Source organism: Dermochelys coriacea, chromosome 4 (assembly GCF_009764565.3).
Source record: "Dermochelys coriacea isolate rDerCor1 chromosome 4, rDerCor1.pri.v4, whole genome shotgun sequence".
NCBI classification, from domain to species: Eukaryota; Metazoa; Chordata; order Testudines; family Dermochelyidae; genus Dermochelys; species Dermochelys coriacea.
In genome coordinates this window covers 64,473,505-64,496,932 of record NC_050071.1, presented here as the reverse complement: position 1 = coordinate 64,496,932, position 23,428 = coordinate 64,473,505, and the positions used below count along the sequence as shown (strand labels likewise).

At 39.7% G+C, this 23,428-nt stretch overlaps 1 long non-coding RNA gene across 1 annotated transcript; it reads right to left on the bottom strand.

Moving 5' to 3' along the window:
• Positions 1 to 4,654: 4,654 nt before the first annotated feature.
• LOC122459893 lies at positions 4,655 to 16,335 on the bottom strand. The gene is made up of 2 exons (XR_006280859.1): positions 16,003 to 16,335; positions 4,655 to 5,020 (listed from the first exon to the last, which is right to left on the bottom strand). It is a non-coding gene; the product is annotated as an uncharacterized LOC122459893 (long non-coding RNA).
• Positions 16,336 to 23,428: the final 7,093 nt, after the last annotated feature.

The window sequence follows — 23,428 nt, the reverse complement described above, 5'->3', positions numbered from 1 at the left end:
TTGCAACAAGCAGAAACTTATTTAGCCCCTAATACACTGTCTGAGAACATCAGGCAAAACTAGGTACGCTTTGGAAGGTGTATAGCACTAAAGCAAATGGTTAGTTTTCAACCAAGCCTGTATGGAGAACTAGAGTTAAGTGCATATTGCTGATAAAACCTCATTTGGCAGTCTAAACAGTCTCTTTAAGCTAGACATTTTAGAGAATAACTAGTCTAATACATAGTTATGCTAGAGGTGCAAGACTTTGGTCACAAAAAATAAACCAGAAAATTACTCCAAGAAGTCAGTTTGTTTTCTGCAGTGGTTCTGAATTTATTCATGCTGGGAAAGTAACTCTTGATGCTTCTGAGGAATACCGGTACGTTTTCTTGTGCTTTGGAAGACAGATGGAGGCAATTTTCAGTTATAAGCTGCCAGACATATCCCTCAGGGAGCATCCAAAACCATGTTTCTGAATGCTAATGTTTTCTTTGTGACCTTTTTATGTTGGGAGACGTGAGTGGGATATATGTCCATCCCACAATGTTACGTCTCAGGACGGTGATATGTTTCTTTTATTCTGTCACAAAGGTAGACTAACCTTTAAGCTTGAATATATTGATTTTAGTTAGCATGAAGACAGCAGAATCTGAAATGGGGTATGTAGGCCTAAAATGGAATATTTAGGGTCAAGATATAGCCCTACTTACAAATAAATGTTTAGCTTCAAAATACATAGCTGCAGTAGTTACTATTTGTTATCCCTACAGTGACATCAATTGCTTTCAAGAGGTAAATGTCAATATTTAATGGTAATTATATTGGGAATACTTGAAGTATCAGGGTTATGCTAATTACTAGCAAATAATTTCAACATCTTAATGGCAATAGTACAGGGAATCATACCACAATATCACTCTAACTTTCAAATGGTAACTGTATGTTTAAAGGAATAGCTGAAGTTTTAAGCCAGTTTGTCTCCTTTCCACTTATAAAAGAATAAAGTCTGAGTTGTAGTGATTAAAGTTACAGGTTACACATACAGGGCCAGATCATGCCTCACTCTCATGTGGGTGTGTGAATAGGCAGCAAGTTGTAAGATGGTGCAAAAATCTTTCCCTCCCTCCTCTTTGTATATCCTATGCCACTGTCAGGTACAATTGCAGTCTCTGTATTCACTCTATTTGACCACTGGGGAGCAAAATGCCTGAGAAAAGAACGTGGGGACATAATGTTGCCGCCCCATGCACTATCCATTAGAATGAAAGAATGCAGTTTCCCCTATTCTCCCTGCACTGTGGAACTCGGATACACTGGACCTTCTTGAGCATGATCCCTGCTGGAGCACACCTGAGTCCAGTTCATACTTAAACTAGTGCCTACTGAGCTCAAATTGGCCTAAAGTTTGTAAAGCCTGATTTCACAAATTCCATTATAGCATCCATCTTGAACATTTTCCATAACAGAATGCCATCTTTCTTTAGGTTCTGTTTTTTCTAACAAAATGTTCTGCACCTCTGTTACAATGCTTTTTGCTATAAAACAATGGTGCTATCAACCTACCTTGGAGGAGGCTTCTGATTTGCAGAGAATAATACTTAATTCCATATAACCCACTCTTTGTTATGCCATAATTCATATGGTCTTTGGCTTCTTTCTTAGAGCAGGAGTGTGCCATTTTACTCATGAGTTTAGTGCTGTACAGTTGTTGCCATTGATGAACAATAGCCTATTTTTGGTGCAGAAAGGCAGTAATAAATCACTATAGCTTGTTAAAATGGCATAGTAGTGGTGGTTGACGAGATAATACCCCACTCATTTGAGCTGTCATCCTAAAATGAACCAGTGTTAGTTCAGCCGTTGAACAGCAGCTTAGAATGGAAAGGGGGGAGGGGTGACAATGAAAGCATAAAAACAATCATAGAATATCAGGGTTGGAAGGGACCTCAGGAGGTCATCTAGTCCAACCCCCTGCTCAAAGCAGGACCAATCCCCAATTTTTGCCCCAGATCCCTAAATGGCCCCCTCAAGGATTGAACTCACAACCCTGGGTTTAGCAGGCCAATGCTCAAACTACTGAGCTATCCCTCCCCCCATCAAGCATTGTCAAAAATTTAATGCTGAGCCCCGTTGACCTGAGCAAAGCAGAACATTGCCTTCTTAGTAAAATCAATATCCAGGTTATTTTATGTAAGGAACTTTGCATTATTAAAACAGAGAAAATCTTTCTGGCATCAATCTCTGCAAAAGACTAAGTTTGCCCAAAAATCATGTACAAGGCTTAGGCACAACAGTCTCACTGACGGCCCTTTGGCCAAAATGATACTGATAGCCTAGATTTAATACAATATAACATCTCACGCTGATGTAAATCGGGAGTAATTCTATTTAAGTTCATACAAATACACCAATAGAAAATTAGTTTAACTGAAAAAGAGGAATGTAGAGCATACATTTTAGTGTATTTTTACAGGGAATTTGTTTCTAGTTCTTTAATAATAGAAGTTCTAAGTTTGAAGTTATAGCACAGTGCATGAAACTGTAACCTATGTAAGATGAGAAGGCTGAACCTGAAGTGACTGACCAGTGATAAAAGAATCCAATACTTCCATTTTACACCGTACCACATCTACTATGAACAATGCACCTACAGTAGAGGTGGGCAGGGGTCACTGAAGGAACAACAACTCACCTGTTTTAAAACAATTAGTCCAGATTATCAATCTGCATCAATGCTCAGGTTTCGGGGTTGAAGTGCCATTCTCCAATATAATTTTAAAAAAGTTAGAACATAAAAATCACACTTCTTTTCATTTCTAGTACACATCTGAACACTTCTCAGGCTTGGCTTACACAGTTTTTGTACTGGCATAGCTATTTTAGTTAGGATTGTGATTTGTTTTTACCAATATAATTATACATTTGAGACTCCTGGTATAGATGCAGTTATATAGGTACCTTGTACTGATACAGTGTATTTCCCTTCTTGAATGTAAAGTATTAAACACTTTAAAACTGGTATAATTGTGTCTACAGAAGGGGGTTTACTGCTTTAACTTTACAGAAACCAGGAAGCACCTCACCTGAAACCTTCTCGCTTACTCAACCGGCCACATTTATAGTAATGATCTTCCTAAAATAACTAGTCACAGCATTCTCCCTCTCTATATCTGCAGATCTTCCCTTTTCCTTAATTAAGCTTTCCCTAGGCACATTGATCGTATTTATGGTTATTATTTGACCTATACATGACTTCTCCTGTCCTTGTCATAACTTTTGAATCTACCACTTTCTATGTTCTGTATAGAATAATATGGGTGAATATCTTTCTTGGAATAGACAACAGTAGAATCTCCCTCCTATTCTTACATGGACTCAGGTCTCTTACTTTGGCAGATTCACTTTTTGAACCTTTTCCCCCATGTGTCTGGTATAGAACTGACAATTGAATGGAAGTCATTGTTTTATATGAATTTTATACATTTTCTAAAATCCCTTGATGCAATGGGTAGAACAGTTTTATGGAAGCTGCTACACCACTATGAAATGCTTCAGAAATCTGTGAATGATTTTCATGTGTCTATGAAAATATGACATGCCAAGTGACATAACAGTGAACCGACTAAGACATCTGAAGTTACTATGGGCATCAAAGATGTCACCCATACAATTTTTACTGATAGTGGACAGAGTAATGAGAGACACAAGAGAACAATCAAAGGGGATACAATGGACTTTCACTCAGAAGTTAGAGGACCTTGACTTTGCAGATGGCATCAACTTGCTATCCCATACCAAGAGAAACAAGCAAGCTAAAACAAATTATCTTCAGATCTATGCACAATTTAGTAGGGTTGAAAATCAACCCAGAGAAAACAAACCATGAGAATCAATAAATGAGAAACACCAACAATGCTTTCTGGGACTGACATGGAAGAGCTCCACATCTCTTTTCAGCATTGTAAGTACAATGGGTGGAATGAACAAAATTATTAAAGCCAGAATAACAGCCAGATGTGCCCTAAAGCTGATCTGGAGAAAGAAATCTTGCCCTCCACACTAAACTTTTACCAACATTGTAAAGTCAGTCTTCCTATATGGTGCTGGAACTTGAACACTTCAGACCTCACTATCTAAACTCCAGACTTTCATAATCAGCCACCTTAGACAAGTACTCAATATCAACTGTACAGAAAAAAACTGTTTATGATGCATGTGTAGATCTGAGGCAGTGTCTTGTACTGGTGAAGCTAAGGTGCAAGTCAGGAAGCTGTAAGAATGTGAGAGGAAAACAGAACACGTAGGTGGGTGACAGATCAGCAGCAAGATTGGAGGCAATTGTCTTGGAAGTGGATAATGGGTATGGAGTGAAAAAGGAATCTGATATTCCAATTTAGTCCTATAATAAAGTTTAAAAACCAAACAAAAAAAAATCCATATTCTGCTGCTCACAACAAATAGAAGTGAAATCATTGGGATTGTTTCTGAAAAGAGGACACAATACAAGTGAAGGGGTCTGAATCTAGCCTATAGAAAGTATGTCCTCCTTCCCTTTCCTTTGTAAACATCCCTTGTACGTCATTTTAAAAAAAACACAACACCGCCGTATCTAAAACCTGAATAACGCAAAGTACAGATTGCAAAACAGCAACAAGGGAGTACAACAGAATTAAAAAAACAAAACAAAACTGTTTAATGTTTCCAAAGTACTTGTTGCCTTTTTTCTGTTTACTATTTGACTTGATGATGACACAGATGTGATTTAGCTGGTGTCAATCATAGAAAAACTGAAATAGCTACAGGCAGGACAAAGGAATAAAATAAAATCAAGAAAGGCTTCAAAGGCAAAAAGTAGGCTTTGAGTTAAGCAGAAAGTTCACCACTGTATAAAATCTTTGCCATCAAATGACACTTCCAGTCTGTAAGCAATATTCTCCATTCTGACCAACACTGTGGAGTTCTCCTCTTCAATGCAGATCTCCAGTGCATATTCTGCACTTCTTCCACGCATGTAACTTCTGTTGGTTTCCGTTAAATCCTACATGCAGACCAAGAAATAACAATGAAAGGGGGATGTACACTGAAACGAATGGGAATCTGAAGTACCCAAGGAATGCAAGATCAGGCCCTTGTTTCAACATCCACCCCATCTCAATTTATGGTTTAAAGTAGGTGTTGAAATTTATGCATATAATTTTTCTAGCTTCTAAGTTGTTTGCCTTGTAATAATTTAGTCTAAACTAATTTACTTTCTAAATATTACATTATTTAAATGCCAAGTGTATGCCCAGAACTGTATGAAGCACAAATAAAAGCACTGTACCGGCCCAAAACATTAGTCTAAAGGGAGGCAAAGATCAGACAAGGAAGCTGTTAAGGTTCCTTCCCCTCTCTGAACTCTAGGGTACAGATGTGGAGACCTGCATGAAAGACCCCCTAAGCTTATTTCTACCAGCTTAGGTTAAAACTTCCCCAAGGCACAAAGTCTTTGCCCTTGGATTAAGTAAAACACTGCCACCAGCAAGTGTGTTAGACAAAGAACAGGGAAAGGACCACTTGGAGTTCTTGTTTCCCCAAAATATCTCCCCAAACCCTTACACCCCCTTTCCTGGGGAGGCTTGAGCACAAACCCTTGGATTTTTAGGATCCAAAAACCCACTCAGATTCTTAAAAATCAGAACTTTATTAGAAGAACAAAAAAAAAAAAAGATAACAGAACAACTCTGTAAGATCAGAATGGAAGATAATCTTACAGGCTGTCAGATTCAAAACAGAGAGAATCCTTCTAGGCAAAATCTTAAATTACAAAAAGACACAAAAACAGGAATATACATTTCCTCCAGCACAGCAAATTTAAAAGCCAAAAAACAAAGAAAACCTAACACATTTTCTAGCTAGATTACTTACTAACTCTACAGGACTTGGAGAGCTTGCATCTGTGATCTTTTCCTGGCAAAGATCTCACACAGTCAGACAAAAACCTCCCCCCCCCCCTCCAGATTTGAAAGTATCTTGTTCCCTCATTGGTCATTTTGGGTCAGGTGCCAGCGAGGTTACCGTAGCTTCTTAACCCTTTACAGGTGAAAGGATTTTGCCTCTGGCCAGGAGGGATTTTATAGCACTGTATACAGAAAGGTGGTTACCCTTCCCTTTATATTTATGACAGAAGCACTGGGAAATGGAAAGGGTGGTTAGAATCTCTAAAAATGTGAATGTCAAGGTATTTGTGTGGACATGGGTTAGTGCCTGTAGGGCTCCTGAAAGTGGTAGTTTCTCAGGAGAGGTTGATAGGGAAGTATGCCCAGGCAGGGGAAGTATGGAAGAAGGTAGGAGAAGGAAATGAACTGAACAGTGAGATAGCCTTCACTGGGAGAGTAAAGATCATTCAGTGGCTTAAAATAACAAACAAGAGCACAGACTTGGGAAGGGCTGAGGAGAGCCTTAAAGGGAAGAACATGAATCTTAAACTTGATCTGGTATGCAGATGAGGCATTTGAATAGGGGATGATATTTTACATGGTCAAACTTTGTGTCAAATTGACCCTTTGATATTCTGGTGGGTTTCTGGCCTAGTTATTTCAGTTCCCTCCCTTTCCCTCTATTTCTGAGGAAATAGGTATGGAGATGATTAAAGCTCAATTCCAGTTATTAAAGTTTAGAAAGAATTGTAGGGGCTTTATCTTGGAAGCCTAAGGCCAATTGCATCCTTTGTAAAACTCATAGGAGGGGGCACAATTTAGGAAATCTTCATGAAGGCCCTCCCTCACAGAGTCATTAATGATTGGGAGGCAGTGTTTGCCTCCCATTTTAGAGGCCAAGGAACTCTTCCATAAATATCCTGCATCCTGGGAATCAGCAGGAGGCCATGGCTATCTGTGGGGAGGCCCAGTGCCTTTTTTTTTTAAAAATTGCTTTGAGACTCTGGCAGTCTCCAGTGACTTCCATTGGTCACAGCTTCTGTGGGGTTCCTCCTAGAACACTCACCTTTATTGTTCTCATGAGTGTGTCGCTCAGTTCGGTTACATGTAACATGCTAGATTATAGCTGTTGTGAAGTTTCTGGGGGAAAAGGTAGTCTGAGAAACAATTTGGGCCCAGCCTATTGAGTACGCTGTAAATCAGTACTAGGACCTTAAACTGGATGTACTAGTGCTTGAGGAACCAGTGCAGTCTGTAGCTTTAGCGTGCTGTGTTCTTTTCCACTAACGAGGTGGGGCATTAGTCCTGCTCTGAGCAGGGAGTTGGACTAGATGACCTCCTGAGGTCCCTTCCAACCCTGAGATTCTATGACTGCAGGCTTGTGTACCAGTTGCAGCTTTCTTGTGAGTCTCTTGCTTAGGCTGAGCTAGAGAGATCTGTAATCCATCTCAGAGGTGATAAACACATGAGCTATTGTGTCTAGGTCAACAACCGAAAGGACTGAACAAAGAGCTATATTTACTAAGGGACTTAAGTGCCTAATTGCTACTTTAGCCAGGAGTGACCAGATTGAGAATTTAGGGGGCTGGCTGGCTGTGGATCTGTTTGCTGATTTCTGTCTATCACTTTTTTAGATGCCTAATTCTCCCCAAGGAGAGAATCTGGGTGCCTAATTCAGGGCTGAGGATTCCAGGCTAAAAGTTCGGCATTGCAATGGTCAGCACTGGAATGCTGAAATCCTTTTGGGGATCTAGTCCAAAGCCTTTTAGCTAGTGAGAAATTAAAATGACAAAAGGAGAAGGACTTGTGGCACCTTAGAGACTAACAAATTTATTTGAGCGTAAGCTTTCGTGAGCTACAGCTCACTTCATCGGATGGATTCGGTGGAAAATACAGTGGGGAATCTCCCCACTGTATTTTCCACCGAATCTCCCCACTGTATTTTCCACCGAATGCATCCGATGAAGTGAGCTGTAGCTCACGAAAGCTTACGCTCAAATAAATTTGTTAGTCTCTAAGGTGCCACAAGTCCTCCTTTTCTTTTTTGCGAATACAGACTAACACGGCTGCTACTCTGAAACCTGTTAAAATGACAGAGGCTCAGCACCAGTTGTACTTAATTAGTTCCATTTATTAAGATTAAATCCAAAACGTTTGACAGGTGTGGCTGAGACTTAGAGTGAGGTCTGACTGGCAAAACAGAATGTAGCTTTGCTGGAGTTCATGAAGGGAACTTTCAGCAGCCATTAGGCCTGTGGAGGCCAGGAACAGGTGTAATGCCTCTAAAGGTTCTGCCAGGAGCAGTTGTGCTGGAAGCCCCAGGACACTCGTGAAACACGCATTATCTGCAGTTCCTCAGCTCAGCTCATGCTTACCGGAAAGCCATGGAAAAACTGATACACCATCACTATGGCTGCGGGCAGCACTGGCTGACTTCCCTTTGTTAAGCTCCCAAACTGAAAGTAGCCCAATCATGGCTGCCTCTTGCATAGCAGTTCCATAGGGAAGGGGGTCCCTGTGCCATCTCTTCCCCTAGTTGATCTATACTCATCTACTATGTGATTAAATCATCATGGTAGCTGATGGTTGCCTCCAGTATCCCTATTTGTTCCATTCAAATCAAACCTTCCCATTATGAATTGTTGCTTTTTGTAAACAATGTGACTGTGTGTGTGTGTTTTTTTTATATATATATATATATATATATATATATATATATATATATATATATATATATATATATATAAAAAGCTGTAGTTTTTCTGGAAAAATAATCAAACTTCATTCACAAAATACAGCTCCATTTCATGCCTGCAGAGAGATAGCAGACAATAGTGTCAGGACTATACTGAGGAGAGAACTTCTCATCTCTTTAGATAATTGGCTGTTGTAATAGAACTTGCTCTTTCTTCCTTGTAACCAAATATGCCAACTGCACAGTGAAATTTCCAGGTAAAGTTAAACCCCCATAAATAAATACATGTCAGCTACAGGTAAGAAATCCATATACTCAGAAGAAATGTAACTGGTTAAATCAGGGACAGAAGGAAGGAAGTGATCATTCTTAATTTCTTATTGCAGCAGATCAGATATGAGGCATGATATTGTAAAACACAGTAGTCTTAAACCTTTTTTATTTACCTTTTTATTTTACATGGAATTTACCTTCTCTAAAGCCAAATGCACTTGTAGCTTTTCTATCGCAGAATTTATATATTTTAGTCAAATTTGGTAGGCAACTAAAGCCATATTGAAATAAAAGTGGCCTGGCGGTGCAGAGCACTCACAGATCCCCTTGACTTCATGGGAATCAAGATTGTTCACTGAAAAACAGGCCTTAGTTTAGGCATCTAAATATGGATTTTTGCTAACTATAAGCATCAAGTTTGAAAACTTGGTCTCAGAACTACTACTTGCTCTCACTCTCACGGATGTAAAAATGGAGTGAATCCATTCAAAGTCAGTGGAATATGGTGGTGAGAGCATAATCAGGATTGATACTGATCTATGTACAAATAGTATCCAAAAAATGGACCATATTCATTTGAGGGCTTAGCGGAAGCTTCTATATTCACTTGGAGTTAGGCTAGGATAGCTATTGTCTGTTTATGGATTTTTCTCTGGTGCTCATTACCATAATATTGAAGCACACCATGTAACATTAGTGGATTTATTCTCATCTACATGTTATCCATGGGGAACTGAGGCACAGAGATTACACAAAGTCTGTAGCAAAACCCTAAATTCCAGGTCTAGTACATTATCAGCCATATCATCCTTCCTCTCCCCCTTAACATGCTAGAAAGGGTGACAAGTTATTGCCCTGAAGAGGGTATTGCCAAGGTTTCTCTTTGACTTAATTGCTATTAATGTCAAACATGTTGGTGGAGGGACCAGGTGATGCACAGTAGAATCAGTTATAAGAGGTGTCTGAGCAATAAACACCCTGAGAAATTAATGGGACTATTTGTAGAGTGAGGTGTTTCTCAACTGAATGAGTGACAAAATTTGAATAATTCAAATTAGTTTTGTATTGATGTGTTTGCGTGCCATATGGGGGAAGAGTACTTATAACCACATTTCAGTGGACTGTAGTAGTTGATGCCAATGTCTCCACGAATGCATTGAAAGGCATGTCTGTCCTCTGTGGTTTGAAAGATGAATGACACCTGAATGATGACATGGCACAAAGCCTACTTGTGATATGCCTTCAGCTTTCTTGAGAGGTATTATAAAAGGTCTGACTAACACGCTATCTGTTCATGGCAGAAAGCTACTAACCCACTTTAACTGTCCAGCTGCTTCCATCTAAGTGACACTGTCTAGATGTAAACCAAAACTTCTCGGGGCTAAGCTCATGCTTTAAAGAGCTTCTTGCACCAAGAATTCAAATAAAATACATTAAAAAGACTACTTCTTGGGGTGGAGTCTTTCCATGCAAAGTATCAAAGAAGCAAAGAGTGATGGAAGCATGAAAAGACTATAAAAAAACCTAGTGTATCCATATGCTAATGCAGGATTGTCCCCCAATACATACTTACTAGTGTTTGCTACAATCTGCTTTTTAAATGCAGATGGAGGTTATGTTCTCTTTTTTCAGAATATTCATCCTGTTTTTTCTTTTCTTTATCCACTGTGCTTAATTATGCCCTCTTATTCAGCTTAATGGTGCATTTCCTTGCAGAAGCAAGGTTCCTGCGGTCTGTTTTTCCAAGGAGCATCTGACCCTTTTCGAAAAACTCCCAAAGACAAAGTTTTATAACCCTCTCCTTCTCTGTACTCTTGAAGGGAAAAATAGTTCCCATCTGAGCCTAACCTCTCCCCCTCATGGCTAATTCTTAAACAGACCTTGCAATGAGGGGGGATACCATTTTCACCTCCCTGTCCAAGGTTAATGTGTTAATCCTCTTAGCCAGATATAGATTGGGGTCTATACACCCTAAAACTGCAAACAACTCTGAATGTTACATATGGGTGAATATACAATATAGACTATTTGATTTATTATAACTTTGTAATAGACACAACAGGGATTTTATTACTCTAGTAAAGAAATAATGTGGAATCTCACTCTGCACTGAATAGTGTAGGGTAGATTTAAGTCTCTCACACAAACCCATCAGTGGAGACCTAGGTATAACAGTATGAAGTAAACTTTGTCAAAAGAAGACATGAAAACCCTATCAAAAACCAGATCTGCATATGCAGGTATACAAATAGAGCCAGTGTAGCCCTTATCACAGTGGTTGGCAACCTGCGGCCCATCAGGATAATCTGCTGGCGGGCTGCCAGACTGCTTGTTTACATTTGTACGTGCACCTGCAGCTCCCAGTGGCCACCGTTCCCGGTCAATGGGAGCTGCACAGCAAACCGTGGGCACTTGGAGCTGCAGGCGGCTGTGCAAATGTAAACAAGCGGTCTGGCAGCCTGCCAGCAGATTGCCCTGATGGGCCACAGGTTGCCCACCATTGCCTTATTGTGTGCAGAGATACCTCTTGTCAAGGTTCCTTCCCCACCCTGAACTCTAGGGTACAGATGTGGGGACCTGTATGAAAAACCCCTTAAGCTTATTTTTACCAGCTTAGGTTAAAATTTCCCCAAGGTACAAACTATTTTACCTTCTGTCCCTGGACTCTTTTGCTACCACCACTAAGCGTCTAACAAATATAACAGGGAAAGAGCCCATTTGGAAATGTCTTTCCCCCCCATGCCCTACACCCCCTTTCCTGCGGAAGGCTTGATGATAAAAATCCTCACCAATTTGCATAGGTGAACACAGACCCAAACCCTTGGATCTTAAGAACAATGAAGAAAGCAATCAGGTTCTTAAAAGAATTTTAAATTAAAGTAAAAGAACCACCTCTGTAAAATCAGGATGGTAAATACCTTACAGGGTAATCAGATTCAAAACATAGAGAATCCCCCTAGGCAAAACTTTAAGTTACAAAAAGACACAAACAGGAATATACATTCCATTCAGCACAACTTATTTTATCAACCATTTCAACAAAACAGAATCTAATGCATATCTAACTAGATTGCTTACTGACTTTTTACAGGAGTTCTGACCTGCATTCCTGCTCTGATCCCAGCAAAAACACACAAACAGAGAGAAGTCTTTGTTCCCCCCTCCCCCCAGCTTTGAAAGTATATTGTGTCCTCATTGGTCATGAGCCAGCAAGGTTGTCTTAGCTTCTTAACCCTTTACAGGTGAAAGGGTTTTTCCTCTGGCCAGGAGGGATTTAAAGATATATACCCTTCCCTTTATATTTGACACCTCTGGAGTACTCTTCCAAATTATTGCCTCTCTTCTCCTAGGGATCAGAATAGACCCCTTAGGATCTCTAGTTTCATTATACTGATTAAATGCAAAATTGTGTAGGAGAGAGAAACTACTACCTTACAAAACCAATGTACTCAGGCTCGCTAGCCCATGGGAGTAAGATTTTCAAAAATACTCACTCTTGGCCTAGCACTTCTCCCCTTCAGCAATGGTAGAACTCACTGAAGTCAGAGGTAGGTAACCTCTGAGTGCTTTTGAAAATCCCACCCTAGAAATATCATTTATATAATTCTTAAATTTATCTCCATCATTTGACTGGTTACCTAGATTTCCTCCAACTTGAAGGATCAGATGCAAGGTAGTCATCCCATCAGAAGGTGAGCCTCAAGTAAATCAAAGCATCACAATCCAATGTTTTAGCATTTTTCTTTAAACTGTTGATAGTGTTTCAAATATTTACTTAAGATGCCAGTATATAGTCTAAACCACATCATTACATAACTTTCATTTGAGGTTTGAGCATAGGGCTGGGAGCATGGATTCCTGAGTTTTAATCCTGGTTTAAATACTGTAATTGATACATTAAACTGAAGCAAAATCCTGGTCCAACTTCAACATTCCCTGAACTTTGCTGGTCAGGCCTATCTCAATTAAAATCCAATCCCTAGGAGTCTGATATCATTCCTCACTAATTGTAAATAGGGACATAATTGAAATTCTCCTAAACACCACAGGCAAAATACCTCAAATAAAAGAGTATAGGTCCTCAACATGGGCATAATGAAAAACACACTGATGTAATTCATGAACAAGTGTGATATACAAAAAAGAGACTCTTTAAAGCTGGTTATAATATGTTGCATATTGGCACAAATTCATTCTAATTTGTACACCTTATGGCTTGTCAGCTTGCATTAGGCTCATTGACCCTGAACTGAACCAACACTGTATTACGATCTATTATAATTCAGGACACTACTGGCAAGAGCATATATGATGAAGTGTTGTCACATCTGGCACACAGTGATAAATAAGAAATTAAAGAAATTTACTAATTTTACAGACAGTCTTGTATTATGCTTGCTTGGCTTATATTACTGTAATGCCATACAACAAGTGGCAGCACAATTAATCATGAGCATCACAGGGTAGTAATTTGTTATGACAGAACTCCATGTGTGCTCATTAAAGGCAGCTTCCCTTTGATCACTTCAATATTACTTTCGTCCATTTGTAGTTCTTGTCAAGAAATGGAGGATTGCACAATGGTATGGAATACTGCAGTGAATTCTTGAGTAAGCAGTCACTGTTGGTATAAAATGCATCCGATGAAGTGAGCTGTAGCTCACGAAAGCTTATGCTCTAATAAATTTGTTAGTCTCTAAGGTGCCACAAGTACTCCTTTTCTTTTTGCAAATACAGACTAACACGGCTGCTACTCTGAAAACTGTTGGTATAGGAGATCTTATGGCACAAAAGTCTTCATGACCTCCTCTATTACACAGTTTATGCCTGATGGATGGTGAAGAAATTGTATGTTCTGTAAAGTGAGGATTATTAAAGACAGTTGTGAAGTATAATTAAATTCAAAATGTTTATCACTTTAGTACCTGCAATATCTGAGTAATAGACTCAACCATAAAATTTGACAGTAAGTGTCAAACACAGGAAATTACTCATTATTGAAACAGTGTAAAAATGGCTACAACTTATTTTTCCTTTACTTTTTTCCCTACTTACATTCAATAGAAGCTTTCATCGAAGGATCTCAAACAGAACATTAGTACATTGTAACTCTAGGAGGTAAGCAAGTATTTACCTACCTATTTTAGAGGTAAAAAGGTATAAAGAAATACAGGAAGGTTAAATAATTTGCTCAGTGTTCCCCAGCAAATTTATGACAAAGTAGGGAACAGAACACAATTCTGAGTTCCCGTTCCATACACTAAGCATTGTAAGCCCTTTAAAAACTGCCATGTACCAATATTTATGCTAATGCCTCACTTTAACTATAGAAAATTAATATTACCATGAATATCAGTAACATGGTAAAAGAAAAGTTTTAAAGAACACAACTGTCATGATGGACACACTTAAAGTTTACTATTTCCAGCATTCTTCCTTCTCTCTCTAATGCAGAATGCAGCTAGAAATGGAGGAAACTTAAACAGCACATTTTTTTAAAGGCATCTTTTGCTATCTGTCAGCTTGTATTTGATAAATTAGAGCCATGTAATTGCATTCCTCCTGCACCTTTGATTGTTTCACTTGCTTTCTGCCTGCCAATCCATCACCCCATGATTAGTTTTAATATTCAAAATCTCTGATGGAACAACTTCAAACAGCCACAATTTACATGGATTAAAATATATATCAATAAAACACTTTTCCACCAATTGTGAAATCCCATCCCCTCAGAAAAAAAATACACTGGTCTGAGGCCAGTAGCGTGCTGTGACATTTGTGGTATGTCATGCAATTCTAGACTTGTGTACAAGATCGCGCCTTGCATACACAGTATGTGGAGGATACATTTTGAAGAAAAAATGCCATCCTTTGGGTGTTTAAGGACCAGACAAAATCATCGGATAGGCAAAGTCAGACAGGAAGTCATATTCAGGGCTTTCAGGGCCTGTGTTGCACACTTAGGAGATGTGCAAATGTCAGAGGCCCAGAACAGGAGATATCCAGCCCATTTCTAATATCGGGTTTAATAATAATAATGAAAAAGTCATGTTCCTTCAGGGCTACCCATGCAAGATTTAACTTACTGGATATTGGGACACACAACTTGCTTGTCTAGGCCTGGAAGATGGTGGGATATTCAGCTTTTCAAGGTACAACATGTTGATGTAGAAAAAAGAATTTGAGTTTAATACATTAGTTATAAATGTTCTTCTACCTCCTAGTCTGGTAGGAATTTGGACTCAGTAAAAAAGAGATCTTAGCCTGGCCAATACTTAAGTTAGAGTGGCTGACATACTTATGTGAGTCAGCGGTGTGAAAAATCCCAAACTTTTGAAAACATTTTTTTAAATAAATATCCACAAATTCAGGAAATCTCTTGGTTTTTAAGAGAATTTTTTTTTTAAAATCTGCATGTATGTTTCGGGTACCTATCCTTCTTATGGAAAATGAGTTTTTTAGATTATCACTTTTAAATTTGAGTCTCCATATTTCAGATAAATTACATTTGCTTTAAGGTATTCCATAATATTTTTCAGATAGTATGAGTTCAAAATATTCTGCTGACAACTTTGCCTAGCAACACCAGTAGATAAATGTATTCCAGAATGTAAATAGCAGTTACTGAATAAGTGTATGTAAATCTGTTACTCTTTCATTTCTCCTACCACTATCTTAAGCAAAATAAAAGCAAGGTGAGAAATAGAGGGCTAGATTCACAAAGGAACTTAGGCATGGCAATGCTGAGTGTCACTTCACCTTTCTTTTAGAGTCCTAGAAAATCACTGGGATTCACAAAGCCTGAGTTAGTCACATATGTTCCCAGTACACTGAATTGGGGGCGGGGAGAGGGAGTGCGGCACCTCAGAATGGTTTTCAGAAAACTCAGTATGTTAGGTAGCAGTATGCCTAAGTTAATTAGTGGGATATGCCAAGGTAATAAGTATAACCTAAGCCCCACTCCTCTCAGGAAATTCAGCGCTTAAATTCACACTGCAATGAGGTGAATCCTCAGCTTGTGATTCTCAGCTGCAAACCTCCCCTTTGGCCTGTTGCAAAATGATATAGGCACCTGGTGCCAAGAGGACAAAAACAACAATCCTCTGTCCTCAAACTTTTAACCCAGGTACGTACCTGGGATGTGAGACCCTGTGGTTCCAATTCCTCTTCCACCTGAAGGAGAAGGGAGTTGAACAGTGATCTGGTACCTCTCCGCTGAGTGCCCTACCCACTGGGCTATTCTGATGTGTTGCTCCCAAAATCTGTCTTGCTGAAACTGTTCCATGTGGATAAATAATTTAAGTCATTGGAGCAGAAGGAGTCGATCCTGGGTTGCCTACCTCCCAGGTGAGTGCTCTAACCATCAGGCTGCAGACTCCTCCTCATGCTTACATTCTCTCTCCTCTCCCCCAATGACCAGGGTTCTGATATCCTAGGTGAGTGCCCAAACCACTAAATGTCTTGCTCTCTCTTTCCCGCCCCCCATCCCCACCAGGCTAAAAGTTGTAAGAGAAGTCCTTCCTGCCTGCCACTGGCCCAATCTGCATGGTAAGGTTTGAGCATGCTTATTGGATTGGGACTCATAGGCAATTTGGTTGGACAAATGAGCTGGGGCTGAGTATCCAGATACTTTGAGTGAGGCTGCAGTGCACATCCTCAGACGAGTGTAGGCACCTAGGGAACTTTTACTTCAAAAATGTAGGTGTGGAGCACCTACAGGACTTGGGTGCAGCTGGGGGGGGGGAGTGTTGGGGCCTGGGATTCAGGCACCTATGTCCTTTTGTGACTCTAGTCCCAATCTTGCTTCACTTGCACAGTGGTTTATAATGAAGACCCAAAGGAATTTATCAGGAGCAGGATTAAGCCCTTAATGTAAACTGCTTATTATCAGAAATTGGATAAACTTTCACAAATCATACTAATGGCACTGCACTGAAACTTCAAGCTGCTCCAGATACAAGAGCATATTGAAGCTGAGGGAACAATATCACAGGAGTAATGACAATGAGATCACTCGGTCAAAAAAAACTTATTGCAGTTTGAAAATAGGGTTTTTGATCTCAGTCTTTGAAACACTTCCAATGGGAATTCTCAGAAGTATAAAGTGAAGCATGGGCATATTTCCAGGATTAGGACCAGAGAATGGAAGTGCTCTCTCCCATCCAAACACTTACCTCAACATAGCGTTGATATGTGAGCCAAAGGCATGATCACCACCTCTGAGCCATATACCTGACTAATGTGAGGGGAATCAGCTAGTGGATCCCAGATGTTTTAAGCCTCCAGAGGCTGAACAGAGCACAGACACTCTCCCTACTTTTTGGGCCTCTAAGCACACTCATACCCCTTCTATCTCCCCCACCTGAGATTTTCAGCCAGCAGTCCAACTGCCCAGTCCCTAGTACCACTGCTAGGAGTGGGTGGGGTGACGTCAAAGGAATCAGAAGTCCACCCAAAGCCATGAGCCTTCTGAGTTACCTCTGCAAGGGGCATGTGATGAGGTGTAACACAAAGTTTACATAAGACTCAAACACACTATTGCTCATTACTTAGTCACAGAAGAAATGCACATCTACTACAAACTTTAAACCCTACATGCATTTCCCTGCTTCTTTCCTCACCACTCCAGAGCATTGTTTGGCTGGGGCAATGGTTGTCTGCAGCTCTCCAACATCTTTCAGGTGCAGTAGCGTCCAGCTTGTGTGCTAACATGTGGATCCTTCTTCTCCAGTTTAGCTGGTCTGTCCCCTTCTCCTCTCCTGCCCAAACTTCCTGCATCTCCCCATACCTTTCCCAGGAGTCTTTCTATAACCTCTTGTTTCTCTATCTTAGTCAGGGAATATTCACTCTTTCCACTTAATTCTCCCAGACAAGAGAAGGAAGTTGTTCCAGCTTGGAGAAGCTAACACCCTTAGCACATAGAATCATAGACATGTAGGACTGGAAGGCACTCAAGAGGTCATCTAGTCCAGTCCCCTTCACTCACAGCAGTACTAAACAATACACTAGATCCTTCCTGACAGGGGTTTGTATAACCTGTTCTTAAACCTCCATTGATAGAGATTCCACAACTTCCCTTGACAATTTGTTCCAGTGCTTAACTGCCCTAACAGGAAGTTTTTCCTAATGTCCAACTTAAACCTCTCTTGCTGCAATTTAAAGCCCATTGACTATCCACTGAGGTTAAGGAGAACAATTTTTCACCCTCCAAATATATCTACAGTCCAGTCAAAGCACAGTCATTGAAATTAAATATTACCCATTGTCCTGAGTGTAGTGCAGCCTTGTTGTAGGTCCTGCCAGCAAATGGTGGATTCGACATTTACAGAGGGCCATTCAGTGATATAGAAATAACTCAAAATATGAATTCATAAATTGTACAGACACTTCCCACATTGTCACACCAGTTTTCCCTTATCTTAATGAAGAAGTGACCATCTAAATCCCAAAGATAAAAAAGCAAATGAAAGGTAATACAACAATGATGGTGTGTATGTGTGGGCTGCTGGCCAGCCCCTTTTATTCAGGCAGATCTCATTGATTTCACTGGCTGGTCACAGAATGCATAAAAATAGACAGAGGGGGAAAAAATCAGTTATGGCCAAAAAAGTTAAGCTGACAGGAAAGGGGATTCTGACATGAAGAGATGAAAGACCACCAGCTAAAAATGATCAAGTTATGAGTGGGGAAACTAGATCAAAACTGCATTTTAAACTCTGGCTTTTATATTAAAGCTGGTAACACAAATTTCCACTCACCTATAGAGTATAGAGGGGAACTTGTTACAACGGGCACAAGAGAATGAATTTCTCAACTTTCTGCCATTAGTGTTTTATATCCAATTTTGCCACCTTTGGAAGGTGACATGCAATTTCAGGGGACAAAGAAAAGGTATGGACCAAATATTTCACTCCTATGTCTCCTGAGAAACACACTTAAGATCTTTAGGCAACCTTTTGAAACTGATGACACTATTTCTGCTGCCAAGTGCTGAAGGCAACACTGACCTGAGGATTTCCAACAAATAAGCGTTGATTTGTACATATGACCTATCTCATGTGATTCAAGGTTTTATAAACACCCAGGCCTCACTTTCTGAAGGTGCCAGAGGGAGGAAAATAAAGAGGCACTGAAAAGTATTATGATGCTCCAAACAGTGTGATTATGAAACAGAGTTAACACCCAGCGTGTTACCACTCTCCTACTGTTTCCTGCTTTTCTAACAGCTTCCAGCAGCTCTTCTGTTAAACAGTGGCTCTGAGCACATTAATAAAATATAGATGTTAGGATAGAGGTCTAGGGGAAAGGTCTACTATCACAATGCTATCAACAACTGGTTCTTTGTTCTTGGGGGGTAAAAGCCTAAACGAGGAGAATAAAATAGTTGTAGCCTGCAAATATATCCTGGCTTTGTTTGCTTAGGTGTTGCTATGTATTTCATATCTAATACTGGCTGTTTACATTTTTTAAAATAAAAATAGACTTTTTTCAGTAGCTCAGCAAACCTCTGCATAACTAACTTTTGAGAAAATAAGGTTTAGCTGAAGTGAAAATAAAAACAGGTTTCAGAGTAGCAGCCGTGTTAGTCTGTATTCGCAAAAAGAAAAGGAGTACCCGTGGTACCTTAGAGACTAACAAATTTATTAGAGCATAAGCTTTCGTGAGCTACAGCTCACTTCATCGGATGCATTATGCATCCGATGAAGTGAGCTGTAGCTCACGAAAGCTTATGCTCTAATAAATTTGTTAGTCTCTAAGGTACCACGGGTACTCCTTTTCTTTTTGAAAATAAAAAGTATTCTAATCATAACCTGTTGAAAACCTACACTCAACTAAAACAGCAAAATGTTTCAGGGTCAGATTTTGCCCCATGTGGAGGCATGAGTCTGCCAATGGGGTTCTCTTTGTTGGATCAGGGCCAACATGAATAAGGGTGGCAGAATCTGGCCTTTGGGAAAAAGCAGGAGAGAGAGGGGAGAAGGCCCATCATTATCCCGTAATGACTTATATTGCATGTATAAGTTCAGAGCTCATTGACAGTTAGTCCTTTAACATCCTTCTTGCAAGTTGACCTATCTGAGCCAGCTGTAGTAGAGCAAAGTACTGCAAGTACCACCAGTGACCAGCACTACTTGAAATCTCAGTAGACTGTTTAATCAAGTGAACCAACCAAGATGTTGAAATATTGTGAACGTGGGATGATTTACACTTTAAAGGTTAAAAAAGAGAAGACTTGCATCCAGAAGATATTGCACTGCCACAGGTGCCAGAATAAAACTGAGACTGCTGGCTCTGGGTAACATGCTAAAACACAAAATCTCCTCAGAATGCATTCCAAGGGCACAGTGCAGCACTTAAAATTCCTGACTTTCCTGTAAGATGAATTAAGGCTTGTATTCTGCAGCCTGCTCTGTGTGAATACACTGCTGCCCTACAGAATCCCATGTTTTGGGGCCTAAGATCCCAGGCATCATCAAGGCAGTGAAGGAGAAAAAAAAATCTTTTTCCTTTGTATTCTTTGTTTGTATTAGCTATGTTTTTTTGGAGAGGCTAGAAAGTCCACATTTCAATAGAGCAGCTTATGGTGAGGGGCAGAGGGAGTATACTCAGAGGCGTTGAGGAGATGCCAGCTTCATTAATATTCTTGCCAATATTATCAAGCAGTAACTAACAGCCTCTGTTGAGAGATGGGTAGTTGTCCAACCACATGCCACTATTGCCAACAATACATGACATGTTCTATCGTTTGATGCATCTTTATCCCTGAATACATAATTGCAGGTTGCTTATGGATTCATCTCAAGACACCAGATTATTTAATCACTGCAGACCAAATTCTTTCCACCTCATAACACTCTAATAAAGCCCTAAAGGCAACAGAACTACCAGCATTCAGCTGCATATAGAGGCAAATCAGAGGGGCTATGCAGAGGGCTGTATAGACTTTGCAAGTCATCAAGCATGCTTTACCCTGGCTTTCTCCATGGCAATGCACAGGGAAGGATTGGGAAGGAGGTCAGCTCAGCAGATGAGGGGAATGGGGCCAGTGTATCTGTGTAATTGAATTATGACAAACCCACTCAGGTGGGGATAATGCAGCCACTACTGACGACTGTGGAATACACAGACCTGCTTGCAGGCTAGGAGGTTCTATAGTGAAGTGTGCAGCCTGGGAGCCACACTTCGAATGCAGAAAGCCAGCCCCATAAGAGATGGTGTAAGTTGTACCTCTTTGTTTTAGAGAGAAACAAAGCAGGGTGTTCCTTGTTTAGGGGTTCTTGTGGGTTATCATTCTGAGTAATAAAAGAAGAGTGTTATGTTGCAGTCTGCCATCAACAGTATTTTACGTTTTTCTCTATCTTCTCCATTTGCATACCCTGTAACATAAGGGTATAGAAGAGGCTGTGAAGGCATGTGTCTATGGTCCTATGAGGAGGATTCTGTTGCCCTGGGTTTTCACAGAACTCCCCAGGTGTAATACATTTAAGTGGTACTAGAATTTGATTGTATGTTTGGGTTTGCCTAACTTTTTTTTCCCTCCTACCTAAAATGTGTCATTGCCTTTAATTAAACTCTCCTAGGGGTCACAAGCTTGGAAACAGGATGGGATGTTTCCAATGAGACCTTAAAAATATGGATAATAAAGATCACATGGCATAAGGCTGAAGTGTAACTTCTGCAGTTTGTTGAACACCAGTCACCTACCTGGCTGCTATTCACCATCTTACAGGTGGCTACATCTTATTGCTGAGGTTTTGTGTATAGTTAGAGAAGGGCTTTGGTATTCTCAGAGATTAATGGTGCTATATAGCTGTAAAGTATCATGCTGGACATTTTATTACCTGTTTTTCTAAAAGTTCAAAATGTTTTAAGTATCATGAATACAAAAGCAAAACTATTTTTTTGCATAAAAGGAAGAGCATTCCCATTACAACTACAAATTTCACATAGTGCTAGTGGAGCATCATAATAATGTTGAACTAGTAAATCACAATGGTAAATCAAAATATTTTAATAGCCTGAACATCCATGTAAACATGGTACTTCTTGCAAAGGAAGGAAGCAAAAACTCCAATCCCTTTGATGGCTTTACCCAAAGGATAACGGAACTTAATAAAAATATTCAAGTGGTATCTTGTATTCATTATTTTTGCACAACTGTTCAATGCACAGTTATTCTGGACAACTGCGCTATGCTTTAAGCATTGGGGTAAATTTATATGTGCATTATTGATATAAATGGTTTATGATGGCTTCATTTTTAACTTGGTAGGATACATTACAATACCTGAACATGATTGAAAGCCACATTTAGTACTTAAGAAATCTTAACAGATTCCCTGCAATACATAACCTGCCTCATTAGTCCATAAAGATTGTCATTTTTATGAGATAAGATCAAAGATTACCTATGAAAAGAAAATAGATTTTTTTTAAATATAACTTTTTATTGGCTACTGTTCAGAGACCATAGGCAACTAAAAGTATGCTATGGAGTTTTTGCTTCCTTCCTTTGCAAGAAGTACCATGTTTACATGGATGTTCAGGCTATTAAAATATTTTGATTTACCATTGTGATTTACTAGTTCAACATTATTATGATGTTCCACTAGCACTATGTGAAATTTGTAGTTGTAATGGGAATGCTCTTCCTTTAATGCAAAAAAATAGTTTTGCTTTTGTTTTCATGATACTTAAAACATTTTGAACTTTTAGAAGAGCAGGTAATAAAATGTCCAGTCACAGAATGAATACTTAATTGTAGCAATAATAGGATAATGAGGAGATTTCTACTTCTCTATGGAGATTCACTAATACCACCTTCCTAATGCTTTGTTTTTTATTTTAATAATTCACTAACAAAGTGGATTATGATTAGTAATGGGCATTGATGAAGGCGCACATAAGCGAGCTCTCTCATAGTGAAGGGGTCTGATAGGTATAAAATCTCTGATTTACTGCAGAGCCTATTGGGTCTTGTCAGCCCTCTATGGATAGTGCGCTGATCAGAAAGTGGCATCAAGCCATAGCGGCTCACCAGGTTATGGAGTGATGTCTGCTGGCTGTTTTCCAGTGCCATATGATGAAGAGCATAAGCTGCTTCATGCTACCTGAGAGCTCCATGGTGACAAATTTGAGCCCCTGGAGAATCAGGAGCTCATCCATTTTATTGCCTTTCTTGCTGGCATATATCAGATTCCCTGTTCCTGTTTAATAGGGAAACTCCATTCACTACTGTATTTTCACATATGTACATGCCAGTTATTTATGCATTGTTTTCTGCTGTACCTCCACTTTGGCATGGCTGGGGAGTTTGGATAACACTAACACTATCCTTCTCCCAATCTAATGGTTTCACTGGAGGCCCAAGATTTCATTGAATTGGCTTTCACTGGCTATTAAAGAGCCCATGCCACCGTCTGTAAACATAAGTTAGCTGTGCAGCCCCTGGCCTAAATTATTTTACCCTTGGTACTTACAGTGTATTCTCAGTGAAACTGACAAAAAGTTTTCCTGCAGGGTTAACTCTGGGAACAGAGAGTCTTGGCTCCCTACCTCC